Source organism: Pseudophryne corroboree, chromosome 6 (genome assembly GCF_028390025.1).
Source record: "Pseudophryne corroboree isolate aPseCor3 chromosome 6, aPseCor3.hap2, whole genome shotgun sequence".
Classification (NCBI taxonomy): domain Eukaryota; kingdom Metazoa; phylum Chordata; class Amphibia; order Anura; family Myobatrachidae; genus Pseudophryne; species Pseudophryne corroboree.
Window position 1 is genome coordinate 774,502,461 of NC_086449.1, and position 13,478 is coordinate 774,515,938.

The following is a 13,478-nucleotide window of genomic DNA, read 5'->3' on the forward strand; positions in this document are numbered from 1 at the left end:
CAGGGCGTCCACAGCTATCGCCTGAGGGTCTCTTGACCTGGCGCAATACCTTTGTAGCTTTTTGTTGAGACGGGACGCCATCATGTCCACCTGTGGCAGTTCCCATCGATTTGTAATCTGAGTGAAGACTTCGTGATGAAGTCAGCACTCTCCCGGGTGGAGGTCGTGCCTGCTGAGGAAGTCTGCTTCCCAGTTGTCCACTCCCGGAATGAACACTGCTGATAGTGCTTGCACGTGATTCTCCGCCCAACGAAGAATCCTGGTGGCTTCTGCCATCGCCACTCTGCTTCTTGTGCCGCCCTGGCGGTTTACATGAGCCACTGCGGTGATGTTGTCTGACTGAATCAGCACTGGTTGGTCGCGAAGCAGAGGCTCCGCTTGACTCAGGGCGTTGTATATGGCCCTTAGTTCCAGGATATTTATGTGCAGACAAGCCTCCTGACTTGTCCACAACCCTTGGAAGTTTCTTCCCTGAGTGACTGCCCCCCATCCTCGGAGGCTCGCATCCGTGGTCACCAGGACCCAGTCCTGTATGCCGAACCTGCGGCCCTCGAGAAGGTGAGCACTCTGCAGCCACCACAGAAGAGACACCCCGGCCCTCGGGGACAGGGTGATCAGCCGATGCATCTGAAGATGCGATCCGGACCACTTGTCCAACAGATCCCACTGAAAGATCCTCGCATTGGCTTCGTATGATGCCACCATCTTTCCCAGGACTCGCGTGCAGCGATGCACCGACACCTGTTTTGGTTTCAAGAGGTCTCTGACTAGAGTCACGAGCTCTTGAGCCTTCTCCGCCGGGAGAAACACCTTCTTCTGGTCCGTGTCCAGAATCATGCCCAGAAAAGGCAGACGCGTCGTAGGAATCAGCTGCGACTTTGGAATATTCAGAATCCAGCCGTGCTGTTGCAACACTTCCTGAGAGTGTGCTACGCTGATTAGCAACTGTTCTCTGGACCTCGCCTTTATGAGGAGATCGTCCAAGTATGGGATAATTGTGACTCCTTGCTTTCGAAGGAGCACCATCATTTCTGCCATTACCTTGGTAAATATTCTCGGTGCCGTGGAGAGCCCAAACGGCAACGTCTGGAATTGGTAATGACAGTCCTGTACCACAAATCTGAGGTACTCCTGATGAGGTGGATAAATGGGGACATGCAAGTAAGCATCCTTGATGTCCAGAGACACCATAAAATCCCCCTCTTCCAGGCTTGCAATGACCGCTCTGAGCGATTCCATCTTGAACTTGAATCTTTTCAGATAAATGTTCAGGGATTTTAAATTCAATATGGGTCTGACCGAACCGTCCGGTTTCGGTACCACAAACATTGTGGAATGGTATCCTCTTCCATGTTGAAGGAGGGGAACCTTCACCACCACTTGCTGGAGATATAACTTGTGAATTGCCGCTAACACTACTTCCCTTTCTATGGGGGAAGCTGGCAGGGCCGATTTGAGGTAACGGTGAGGGGGCATCACTTCGAATTCCAGCTTGTATCCCTGAGACACAATCTGTACAGTCCAGGGATCCACCTGTGAGCGAACCCACTGGTGGCTGAAATTTCGGAGACGCGCCCCCACCGCTCCTGGCTCCTGTGAAGCCCCAGCGTCATGCGGTGGATTTAGTGGAAGCCGGGGAGGACTTCTGTTCCTTGGAACTAGCTGTATGGTGCAGCTTCTTTCCACTACCCCTGCCTCTGGAAAGAAAGGACGCACCTCTGACCTTCTTGCTTCTCTGTGATCGAAAGGACTGCATTTGGTAATACGGTGCTTTCTTAGGCTGTGAGGGAATATATGGCAAAAAGTTTGCCTTCCCAGCCGTAGCTGTGGAAACTAGGTCCGAGAGACCATCCCCAAACAATTCCTCACCCTTGTAAGGTAACACCTCCATGTGCTTTTTGGAGTCGGCATCACCTGTCCATTGCCGAGTCCACAGGACCCTTCTGGCAGAAATTGACATTGCATTTATTCTAGAGCCCAGTAGGCAAATGTCCCTCTGGGCATCCCTCATATATAGGACAGCGTCTTTTATATGCCCCAGGGTCAGTAAAACGGTTTCCCTGTCTAAGGTATCCATTTCCTCAGACAGATTATCTGTCCATGCTACTACAGCACTACACATCCAGGCCGATGCAATGGCCGGCCTCAGTTTAGTACCTGAGTGTGCATAAACAGACTTCAGGATACTTTCCTGCTTCCTGTCTGCAGGATCCTTTAGGGCGGCCGTATCCTGTGACGGCAGGGCCACCTTTTTAGATAAGCGTGTCAGAGCTTTATCTACCCTAGGGGAGGATTCCCAGCGCATCCTGTCCGTTGGCGGGAAAGGGTACGCCATAAGTAACCTTTTGGAAATCAGCACTTTCTTATCGGGGGAATCCCACGCTTTTTCACATAAATCATTTAACTCATGTGAAGGGGGAAAAGTCACCTCTTGCTTTTTCTCCCCATACATATACACCCTTTTGTCAGGGACAGGGTTTACCTCTGATATGTGCAATACATCCTTCATTGCTATAATCATGTAGCGGATGGCTTTAGCCATTTTAGGCTGCAATTTTGCATCATCGTCATCGACACTGGAGTCAGAATCCGTGTCGATATCTGTGTCAACCATTTTGGATAGGGGGCGCTTCTGAGACCCTGACGGCCTCTGCACTGTAGGATCAGGCATGGGCTGAGACCCCGACTGTCCCAAGGCATCAGCTTTATCCAACCTTTTATGTAAGGAGTTTACATTATCATTTAACACCTTCCACATATCCATCCAATCAGGTGTCGGCGCCGTCGGCGGAGACACCTCATTCATCTGTACTTGCTCTGCCTCCACATAGCCCTCTTCGTCAAACATGTCGACACACGCGTACCGACACACCACACACACAGGGGATGTTCTATATGAGGACAGTATCCCCACAAAGCCTTTTGGAGAGACAGAGGGGTATATTTACTAAGGTCCCGATTTTGACCGAGATGCCGTTTTTTCTTCAAAGTGTCATCTCGGTAATTTACTAAACTCAAATCACGGCAGTGATGAGGGCATTCGTATTTTTTGGGTAGTCCATGAAAATAATTACGAATGAATACACCATCGGTCAAAACGCGGCTGTTTAAGTATGAATCTCGGTCATTTACTAAGAAGTGCAAAGCAAAAAAAAATAAAACACTGCCGTGAAAAATTACAACTCGTAAAAAAGTGCTAAAAAAAAACAGACCTGCTTTTTTAATCCGTGATTGTATAGGCATGCAGGGATCCATGAGATCCGTGCATGTATATCAGTGGGAAGGGGTGGGAAAGTGGTTATTTTCTTTAAAAAAATTGCGTGGGGTCCCCCCTCCTAAGCATAACCGGCCTCGGGCTCTTTGAGCCGATCCTGGTTGCAGAAATATGGGGGAAAAATTGACAGGGGTTCCCCCATATTTAAGCAACCAGCATCGGGCTCTGCGCCTGGTCCTGGTTCCAAAAATACGGGGGACAAAAAGAGTAGGGGTCCCCCGTATTTTTAAAACCAGCACCGGGCTCCACTAGCTGGACAGATAGTGCCACAGCCGGGGGTCACTTTTATATAGTGCCCTGCGGCCGTGGCATCAAATATCCAACTAGTCACCCCTGGCCGGGGTACCCTGGGGGAGTGGGGACCCCTTCAATCAAGGGGTCCCCACCCCCCAGCCACCCAAGGGCCAGGGGTGAAGCCCGAGGCTGTCCCCCCCATCCAATTGGCTGCGGATGGGGGGCTGATAGCCTTTTGTGAAAATGAAAAGATATTGTTTTTAGTAGCAGTACTACAAGGCCCAGCAAGCCTCCCCCGCATGCTGGTACTTGGAGAACCACAAGTACCAGCATGCAGCGGAAAAACGGGCCCGCTGGTACCTGTAGTACTACTACTAAAAAAATACCCAAAAAAAGACAATACACACACACCTTGAAAGTAAAGATTTATTACATGCATCCACACAAACATACATACATACTTACCTTATGTTCACACGAGGGTCGGTCCTCTTCTCCAGTAGAATCCATGGGGTACCTGTTGAATAAATTCTACTCACCAGATCCAGGGTACCAGGCTCCTCGGATAATCCTTTTGTAATCCACGTACTTGATTTAAAAAAAAAAACGGAGACCCGAGCCACGCACTGAAAGGGGACCCATGTTTTCACATGGGTCCCCTTTCCCCGAATGCCAGAAACCCACTCTGACTGATGTCTAAGTGGGTTTCTTCAGCCAATCAGAGAGCGCCACGTTGTAGCACCCTCCTGATCGGCTGTGTGCTCCTGTACTGTCTGACAGGCGGCACACGGCAGTGTTACAATGTAGCGCCTATGCGCTCCATTGTAACCAATGGTGGGAACTTTGTGGTCAGCGGTGAGGTCACTTCCGGTCAACCGCTGACTACAAAGTTCCCACCATTGGTTACAATGGAGCGCATAGGCGCTACATTGTAACACTGCCGTGTGCCGCCTGTCAGACAGTACAGGAGCACACAGCCTATCAGGAGGGTGCTACAACGTGGCGCTCCCTGATTGGCTGAAGAAACCCACTTAGACATCAGTCAGAGTGGGTTTCTGGCATTCGGGGAAAGGGGACCCATGTGAAAACATGGGTCCCCTTTCAGTGCGTGGCTCGGGTCTCCGTTTTTTTTTTTTAATCAAGTACATGGATTACAAAAGGATTATCCGAGGAGCCGGGTACCCTGGATCTGGTGAGTAGAATTTATTCAACAGGTACCCCATGGATTCTACTGGAGAAGAGGACCGACCCTCGTGTGAACATAAGGTAAGTATGTATGTATGTTTGTGTGGATGCATGTAATAAAACTTTACTTTCAAGGTGTGTGTGTATTGTCTTTTTTTGGGTATTTTTTTAGTAGTAGTACTACAGGTACCAGCGGGCCCGTTTTTCCGCCGCATGCTGGTACTTGTGGTTCTCCAAGTACCAGCATGCGGGGGAGGCTTGCTGGGCCTTGTAGTACTGCTACTAAAAACAATATCTTTTCATTTTCACAAAAGGCTATCAGCCCCCCATCCGCAGCCAATTGGATGGGGGGGACAGCCTCGGGCTTCACCCCTGGCCCTTGGGTGGCTGGGGGGGGGACCCCTTGATTGAAGGGGTCCCCACTCCCCCAGGGTACCCCGGCCAGGGGTGACTAGTTGGATTTTTGATGCCACGGCCGCAGGGCACTATATAAAAGTGACCCCCGGCTGTGGCATTATCTGTCTAGCTAGTGGAGCCCGGTGCTGGTTTTAGAAATACGGGGGACCCCTACTCTTTTTGTCCCCCGTATTTTTGGAACCAGGACCAGGCGCAGAGCCCGATGCTGGTTGCTTAAATATGGGGGAACCCCTGTCATTTTCCCCCCCATATTTCTGCAACCAGGGTCGGCTCAAAGAGCCCGAGGCTGGTTATGCTTAGGAGGGGGGACCCCACGCATTTTTTTTCTCCGTTTTACAGTGTTTATTTAAAAAAAAAATGAACCCCAGCACGGATCACACAGATCCGGCCGAGATTCATTGTGATAAAGTCGGCAGTGTTTTGCTAATCACTGCCGTAAAAAACGGGAAAAAAACACGAATGACATCGACATCGGAACAAATGAAAAATCCGAATACGACAGCTTAGTAAATTAGTCGTAATAAATTCAAAAAGTTGCAGTTTTACACTTTCGATGTCATTCGTGATTGAACTTTGACCTTTTTCCGAAAATTACGAATGTTAGTAAATATACCCCAGAGAGAGAGTATGCCAGCACACACCCCAGCGCTATATGACCCAGGAATCAACAGTAACTTAATGTTTACCCAGTAGCTGCTGTATATATATATTAAATGCGCTAAATTTATGTGCCCCCCCCTCTCTTTTTACCCTTTCTACCGTGAGTCTGCAGGGGAGAGCCTGGGGAGCTTCCTCTCAGCGGAGCTGTGGAGAGAAAATGGTGCTGGTGAGTGCTGAGGAAGAAGGCCCCGCCCCCTCAGCGGCGGGCTTCTGTCCCGCGATTTTGTGTAAAATTAATGGCGGGGGCTCATGCATATAACAGTGTCCAACTGTATATATGCTGCTTTTGCCAGGAGGTATCTAATTGCTGCCCAGGGCGCCCCCCCCCCTGCGCCCTGCACCCTACAGTGACCGGAGTGTGTGGGTTAGTGTGGGCGCAATGGCGCACAGCTGCAGTGCTGTGCGCTACCTCATATGAAGACAGGAGTCTTCTGCCGCCGATTTTGACGTCTTCTTTCTTCAACCCGCCGGCTTCTGACTTCTGGCTCTGCGAGGGAGACGGCGGCGCGGCTCCGGAAACGGACAACAAGGTCAGGTCCTGTGTTCGATCCCTCTGGAGCTAATGGTGTCCAGTAGCCTAAGAAGCGCAACCTAGCCACAGTTAGTAGGTTTGCTTCTCTCCCCTCAGTCCCACGTAGCAGAGAGTCTGTTGCCAGCAGAAACTCTCTGAAAATAAAAAAACCTAACTAAAATACTTTCTTATTAGCAAGCTCAGGAGAGCTCACTAAAATGCACCCAGCTCTGTCCGGGCACAGATTCTAACTGAGGTCTGGAGGAGGGGCATAGAGGGAGGAGCCAGTGCACACCAGTAGTACTAAATCTTTCTTAAAGTGCCCAGTCTCCTGCGGAGCCCGTCTATTCCCCATGGTCCTTACGGAGTCCCCAGCATCCACTAGGACGTTAGAGAAATATATATATATAATAATGTATAACACATATACAGAGACAAGGGAGGCACGGGCAGCAACAGAGAGAGAGAGAGAGAGAGAGAGAGAGGCATGGGGTTAGAGAGAGGGGGGGACATGGGGAGAGAGAGAAGCATGAGGAGGAGGAGAGGTGCATGGAGAGAGGGAGCATGGGGAGGGTTATGAGAAAGAGAGGGAACATGGAGAGTGGGGTTCATGGGGAGAGAGAGAGGGAGGGAGCATAAGAAGAGAGAGATAGTGGCATGGTGGAGAGAAAATCAGCATCAGCGGCAGAATGAGGTGAGGTGCAGTTACCTGAGGTCGGGAGAAGGCTACCCATATTGTGCAGTGGCTACAGCGGGCTCCTGCAACCCAGCAAGACTTAGGCTGGGTGGATAATGAAGGACAGGCAGAGCGGCGTGGGCGGAGACAAGAGGAGAGCATAGGAACTGACGCGGCACTCGGCGGCACGCGCGAGGATAGGCTGCAGAGGGACGTGGCTGATGACGGCAGCAGGACAATATAAGGGAGGAGCGCTGCCGCATTACAAGCACACTGTTGCCTGAGCGCCTCATCTTAGAATAAAAGCCTCATCTTAGAATAAAATATATCTGTATATTGGTCAGCTGCGCTGAGTGATCAGCGGGCAGGGGGGGGGGGGTTTCCAGGTACTCGGAAACCCCCCCTGCGTGCGCGTATGATATCCCAGGTCAAAGCGGCGGTGTGAGAGGGGTATAAGGTAGCCGACAACTACAATATATCTGGACTTGCCATAAAATAATTTAATTTTGGACACCTATGAATTACACAGGTTCTGTGGCTGGCTAAATGCAAGCCTGCACTTCACCTGGTTTTAATCAGACATAGAACTTGTATGAATCCCAGATTAAAGGGATATTATGGCAACCCTAACTCATACTTGCCTACTTTTGAAAATGCATTTCAGGGAGATTGTGAAAGTGACGCCTATTAGGGCAGACGTGTACTTCTACATCTGAGAGGCGTGTCATAAACATGACTTACATCCAAATGTAAATGAGCCCCAAAGTTAGTAAGAAAAAACACTGATGTTTTGCAGGATTTTTTTTGTGTATTGTGTTTTTCCATATACTGTAAGTGGTCAGGAGAAACCTTATATAAAATACATATAGCCATAGGAATCATTGTGCCTTATAACCAATGCAGGAAAATGGCACTGATGATCCCATTTGAATGTATGTATCTCTGATTCCCCCCCCCCCCCCCCCCAAAAAAAAATGCAACAGCTGCATAATGCGGATAAGGTGCAATCAGGGAGATTGCCGGTCCATTCAGGGAGTGAGGGAGATTGCTGCTATTTCAGGGAGTCTCCTGCAGAATGAGGGAGGGTAGGCAACTATGCCCTAACTACAGTATAGCAATACACTTTGTCTACACACATTGCATGGTAAAGCCATTCAGATCACTTCTGGAGGAAACGGACAGATGAGAAGGCCATGTTTTTGCAATAAACCCAATCATTGCCGGCATCATGGGTGTTCAGGGCCCTGCAGTCAGGGGTGTAGCGGGTGGCTCCAGTAGAGCGCGAGCTCCAGGTGCTGGAAAAGATAGAGGGCACTCTGCTAACCCACCCCACCCCCTGTGGGGTGTGCTGTGCTGTGGAGCACTGTACAGGCACCTGCAGAGCAGGAGGATCAGAGGGAGTGCACACTGACTTGGACTCTGAAACTAGGTAGAGAATAGGGCAGGCCAGGGGCCTGTATAAGCAGCTCTAATGTGGCATAACGTATAAGCGGCTCTACTGTGACGTAATGTGTATAAGCAGCTCCACTGTGGTTTGTAACTTGTATTAGCTCTCTACTGTGGTGTAAGGTGTATTAGCGGCTCTACTGTGGAATCATGTGTATACGCAGCTCTACTGTGGTGTGTAACTTGTGTATAAGCGGCTCTACTGTGGGGTGTAACTTGTGTATACGCAGCTCTACTGTGGTGTGTAACTTGTGTATAAGCAGCTCTACTGTGGAATCATGTGTATAAGCAGCTCTACTGTGGTGTGTAACTTGTGTATAAGCAGCTCTACTGTGGTGTGTAACTTGTGTATAAGCAGCTCTACTGTGGAATCATGTGTATACGCAGCTCTACTGTGGTGTGTAACTTGTGTATAAGCAGCTCTACTGTGGTGTGTAACTTGTGTATAAGCAGCTCTACTGTGGAATCATGTGTATACGCAGCTCTACTGTGGTGTGTAACTTGTGTATAAGCAGCTCTACTGTGGAATCATGTGTATATGCAGCTCTACTGTGGGGTGTAACTTGTGTATAAGCAGCTCTACTGTAGAATCATGTGTATATGCAGCTCTACTGTGGGGTGTAACTTGTGTATAAGCAGCTCTACTGTAGAATCATGTGTATACGCAGCTCTACTGTGGTGTGTAACTTGTGTATAAGCAGCTCTACTGTAGAATCATGTGTATACGCAGCTCTACTGTGGTGTGTAACTTGTGTATAAGCAGCTCTACTGTGGAATCATGTGTATACGCAGCTCTACTGTGCGGTGTAACTTGTGTATAAGCAGCTCTACTGTGGAATCATGTGTATACGCAGCTCTACTGTGGTGTGTAACTTGTGTATAAGCGGCTCTACTGTGGTGGAAGGTGTATAAGCGGCTCCAGTGTGGCATAATCTGTATAAGCGGCTCTACTGTGGCGTAAGGAGAATACGTGTGGTGTAATGTGAATTGATACTATTATGTGGCCATGCCCCATCCCATGAAGCCATGCCCCTATATTTTAGTTGTATGCCTTCATTGCGCACTGTCCATATTTTAACATGGGGACGCCCAAAGGAAACTTTCGCACTGAGCTCCACAAGGTCTAGAACTGGCCCTGTCATCAATTGAGGATTTGTCAATATATATTTTTTTTTTCAAATTAAACATGCCCCCAATTCAGTACAGGGGAGTGGGGTGCCAAAACATACTCTTGCTCCGGGCACCATGGCACCTACTGTAGCTACACCTCTGCAGAGCCGGATTAAGGCCCCGGGAGGCCTGGGGCACTAAAGAGCAGGGGGCCCCCATGGACTAAAATAAATAAATAAAATAAATATATATATGTATATATATATATATATATTAGATATATATATCCACATCGCTCTAAGAATCCCTCCTCCTTCAGTTCAGCGTGCGGCGTGCCAATGACTGAGTCGCAGGCTTGCTGAGCCGGACAGCAATTGGACAGCTGAGCCGTCGCTCAGCTGCCCTGACTACAGCTGTTAGAGCACTCTTCTTAGAGCTGTAGTCAGCGCAGCTGAGCGACGGCTCACCTGTCTAATTGCTGTCCGGCTCAGCAAGCCTGCGGCTCAGTCATTGGCGCGCCGCACGCTGAACTGAAGGAGGAGGAGGGACAGGGCAGCCAGAGGTGGATTTAGATCTCAGGGGGCCCTAAGCAAGACACCTATTTGGGGCCCTTTTCCTCAATCTATAGCACTATAGTTACGTTTCTGATTTATGCCCCTTACATTACTTGTCAGCGGTGTGTGTGTGTCGATCTCTTCAGCTATTACTATGTAATAATATAGTGCAGTTGTAAAGCACAATATAATATGCTGGCGCTGTATAAGTAATGGGATGCGGGACCTCCTAATAGGTGAAGGGGTACATTTTCAAGATGTTTTATTTATTTATTTATTTTATTAAGGTTTAAGATTATCATCTCTTAATTAATTTAGTCTATTTTTTAACCTTTTTCACATTGTTGCAACTGAATGCCCAAATCTGTGATACACATCTGCAAAACTAACCAGCAAAATGTATCCTTTTCTGTGTCACTGGGGCATCTGAATAGCACCTAGAGCAGGCATGGCCAACCTGTGGCTCTCCAGCTGTTGTGAAACTACAAGTCCCAACATGCCTTGCCACAGTTTTGCTATGAGGGAATGCTAAAACTGTGGCAGGGCATGCTGGGGTGTGTAGTTTCACAGCAGCTGGAGAGCCACAGGTTGGCCAGTCCTGACCTAGAGGTATTTGAATATGCAGAGCTGGGCTGTTATCTCACTAGCAGGCTTCATCCTCTCTTATCAGCCCTGTTTAGCCCTAGCTGACTCTTAAAGTGACGGTAGCCTTTTATCCCCCCCGCCCCCCCCCCCCCAAATGTAGCAGGCAGGCCCCTATCCAGTCAGTGTATGCTGCCATACCCCCTGTCACACATTCCCACTCACCCCTCACTATTACACATACCCACTCACCTCTCACTGTCACACATACCCACTCACCCCTCACTGTCACACACACCCACTCACTGTAACACATACCCACTCACTCCCAAACCCCAGGATAACCAGTCACACATTAGCATCCTCCCTCCAATGCCACAAATGCCCCCTCTGCCCATCTATACTGCATCAGGGCGTCTCTCCACCTCCCTCTCACCTTTAACAAGTAGGACAGTGAGGCACCTTCACTGCTGTATGTCAAAAGCGCTCCTTCTGCTTCCGGACGCAAACTCATCAGGTCCCACTCCCAGGCTCCCGCCTCCCAGCAGCGGCAGTTGCAGCGTGCCCCGACCGGCTCCTCTCTGACTGCGTGTGACGTCACATTCAACAGGAAGAAGACAGGACACAAGCGAGTGCTGGATGAGCAGGTCACTGGCAGCTGTCTAAACACTGACAGCCTGCCGTGACCATGAAAACGGCCTAGCGCATGTTGTGAGTCAGGAGGGCCCCTGGGACTCACCGGGCCCTAGGCATCCACTTTGGATGCCTTGCGGTAAAGCCGGGGCTTGTGAGCGCAGCACCGCAGATCGGATTGAAGAGAGATCCGATCTGTGGTGTGGCAGGGGGCCCTTTTGGAAAGGGGGGCCCGGGGTACGTATCCCCGGGACCCCCCCCCCCTTAATCCGGCTCTGCACCTCTGCCTGCAGTCTGCAATATTGTGCAGTTTTCATTAGTGATGTGCACCGGAAATTTTTCAGGTTTTGTGTTTTGGTTTTGGATTCGGTTCCACAGCCGTGTTTTGGATTCCGACACATTTTGGCAAAACCTCCCTGAAAATTTTTTGTCCGATTCGGGTGTGTTTTGGATTCTGGTGTTTTTTTTACAAAAACCCCTCAAAAACAGCTTAAATCATAGAATTTGGGGGTCATTTTGATCCCATGGTATTATTAACCTCAATAACCATAATTTCCACTCATTTCCAGTCTATTTTAAACACCTCACAATATTATTTTTAGTCCTAAAATTTGCACCGAGGTCGCTGGATGACTAAGCTAAGCGACCCAAGTGGCCGACACAAACACCTGGCCCATCTAGGAGTGGCACTGCAGTTTTCTAGCGAGAGGATGAGTGCTTCCATCCTCATGTGAATCTGAACCACTAGCCATGAACATAGGCCAGGGCCTCAGCCGTTCCTTGCCACTCCGTGCCGTAAATGGCATATTGGCAAGTTTACGCTTCTCATCAGACGCTTTTAATTTTGATTTTTGGGTCATTTTACTGAACTTTTGTAGTATACTTGACGACACAGAGGTAGAGCAGTGGACTACTGTACCGTACTACTATATATATACTGGTGGTCACAGCAACATTCTGCACTGTCCCCTCCTACTATATACTGCGCACAACTAAAATGCAGCACAGGTATGGATGCATAGTATACTTGACGACACAAAGGTAGAGCAGTGGACTACTGTACCGTACTGCTATATATATACTGGTGCTCACAGCAACATTCTGCACTGTCCCCTCCTACTATATACTGCGCACAACTAAAATGCAGCACAGGTATGGATGCATAGTATACTTGATGACACAGAGGTAGAGCAGTGGACTACTGTACCGTACTGCTATATATATACTGGTGGTCACAGCAACATTCTGCACTGTCCCCTCCTACTATATACTGCGCACAACTAAAATGCAGCACGGGTATGGATGCATAGTATACTTGAGGACACAGAGATAGATTAGTGGACTACTGTACCGTCCTGCTATATATATACTGGTGGTCACAGCAACATTCTGCACTGTCCCCTCCTACTATATACTGCGCACAACTAAAATGCAGCACAGGTATGGATGCATAGTATACTTGACGACACAGAGGTAGAGCAGTGGACTACTGTACCGTACTGCTATATTATATACTGGTGGTCACAGCAACATTCTGCACTGTCCCCTCCTACTATATACTGCGCACAACTAAAATGCAGCACAGGTATGGATGCATAGTATACTTGACGACACAGAGGTAGAGCAGTGGACTACTGTACCGTACTGCTAGATATATACTGGTGGTCACAGCAACATTCTGCATCTGCACTGTCCTCCTACTATACAGGTTGAGTATCCCATATCCAAATATTCCGAAATACGGAATATTCCGAAATACGGACTTTTTTGAGTGAGAGTGAGATAATGAAACCTTTGTTTTTTGATGGCTCAATGTACACAAACTTTGTTTAATACACAAAGTTATTAAAAATATTGTATTAAATGACCTTCAGGCAGTGTGTATAAGGTGTATATGAAACCTAAATGAATTGTGTGACTGTAGACACACTTTGTTTAATGCACAAAGTTATAAAAAATATTGTCTAAAATGACCTTCAGGCTGTGTGTATAAGGTGTATCTGAAACATAAATGCATTCTGTGATTATATTTAGGTCCCATCACCATGATATCTCATTATGGTATGCAATTATTCCAAAATACGGAAAAATCCGATATCCAAAATACCTCTAGTCCCAAACATTTTGGATAAGGGATACTCAACCTGTATATACTACAATGCAGCACAGATATGGAGCGTTTTTCAGGCAGAGAAC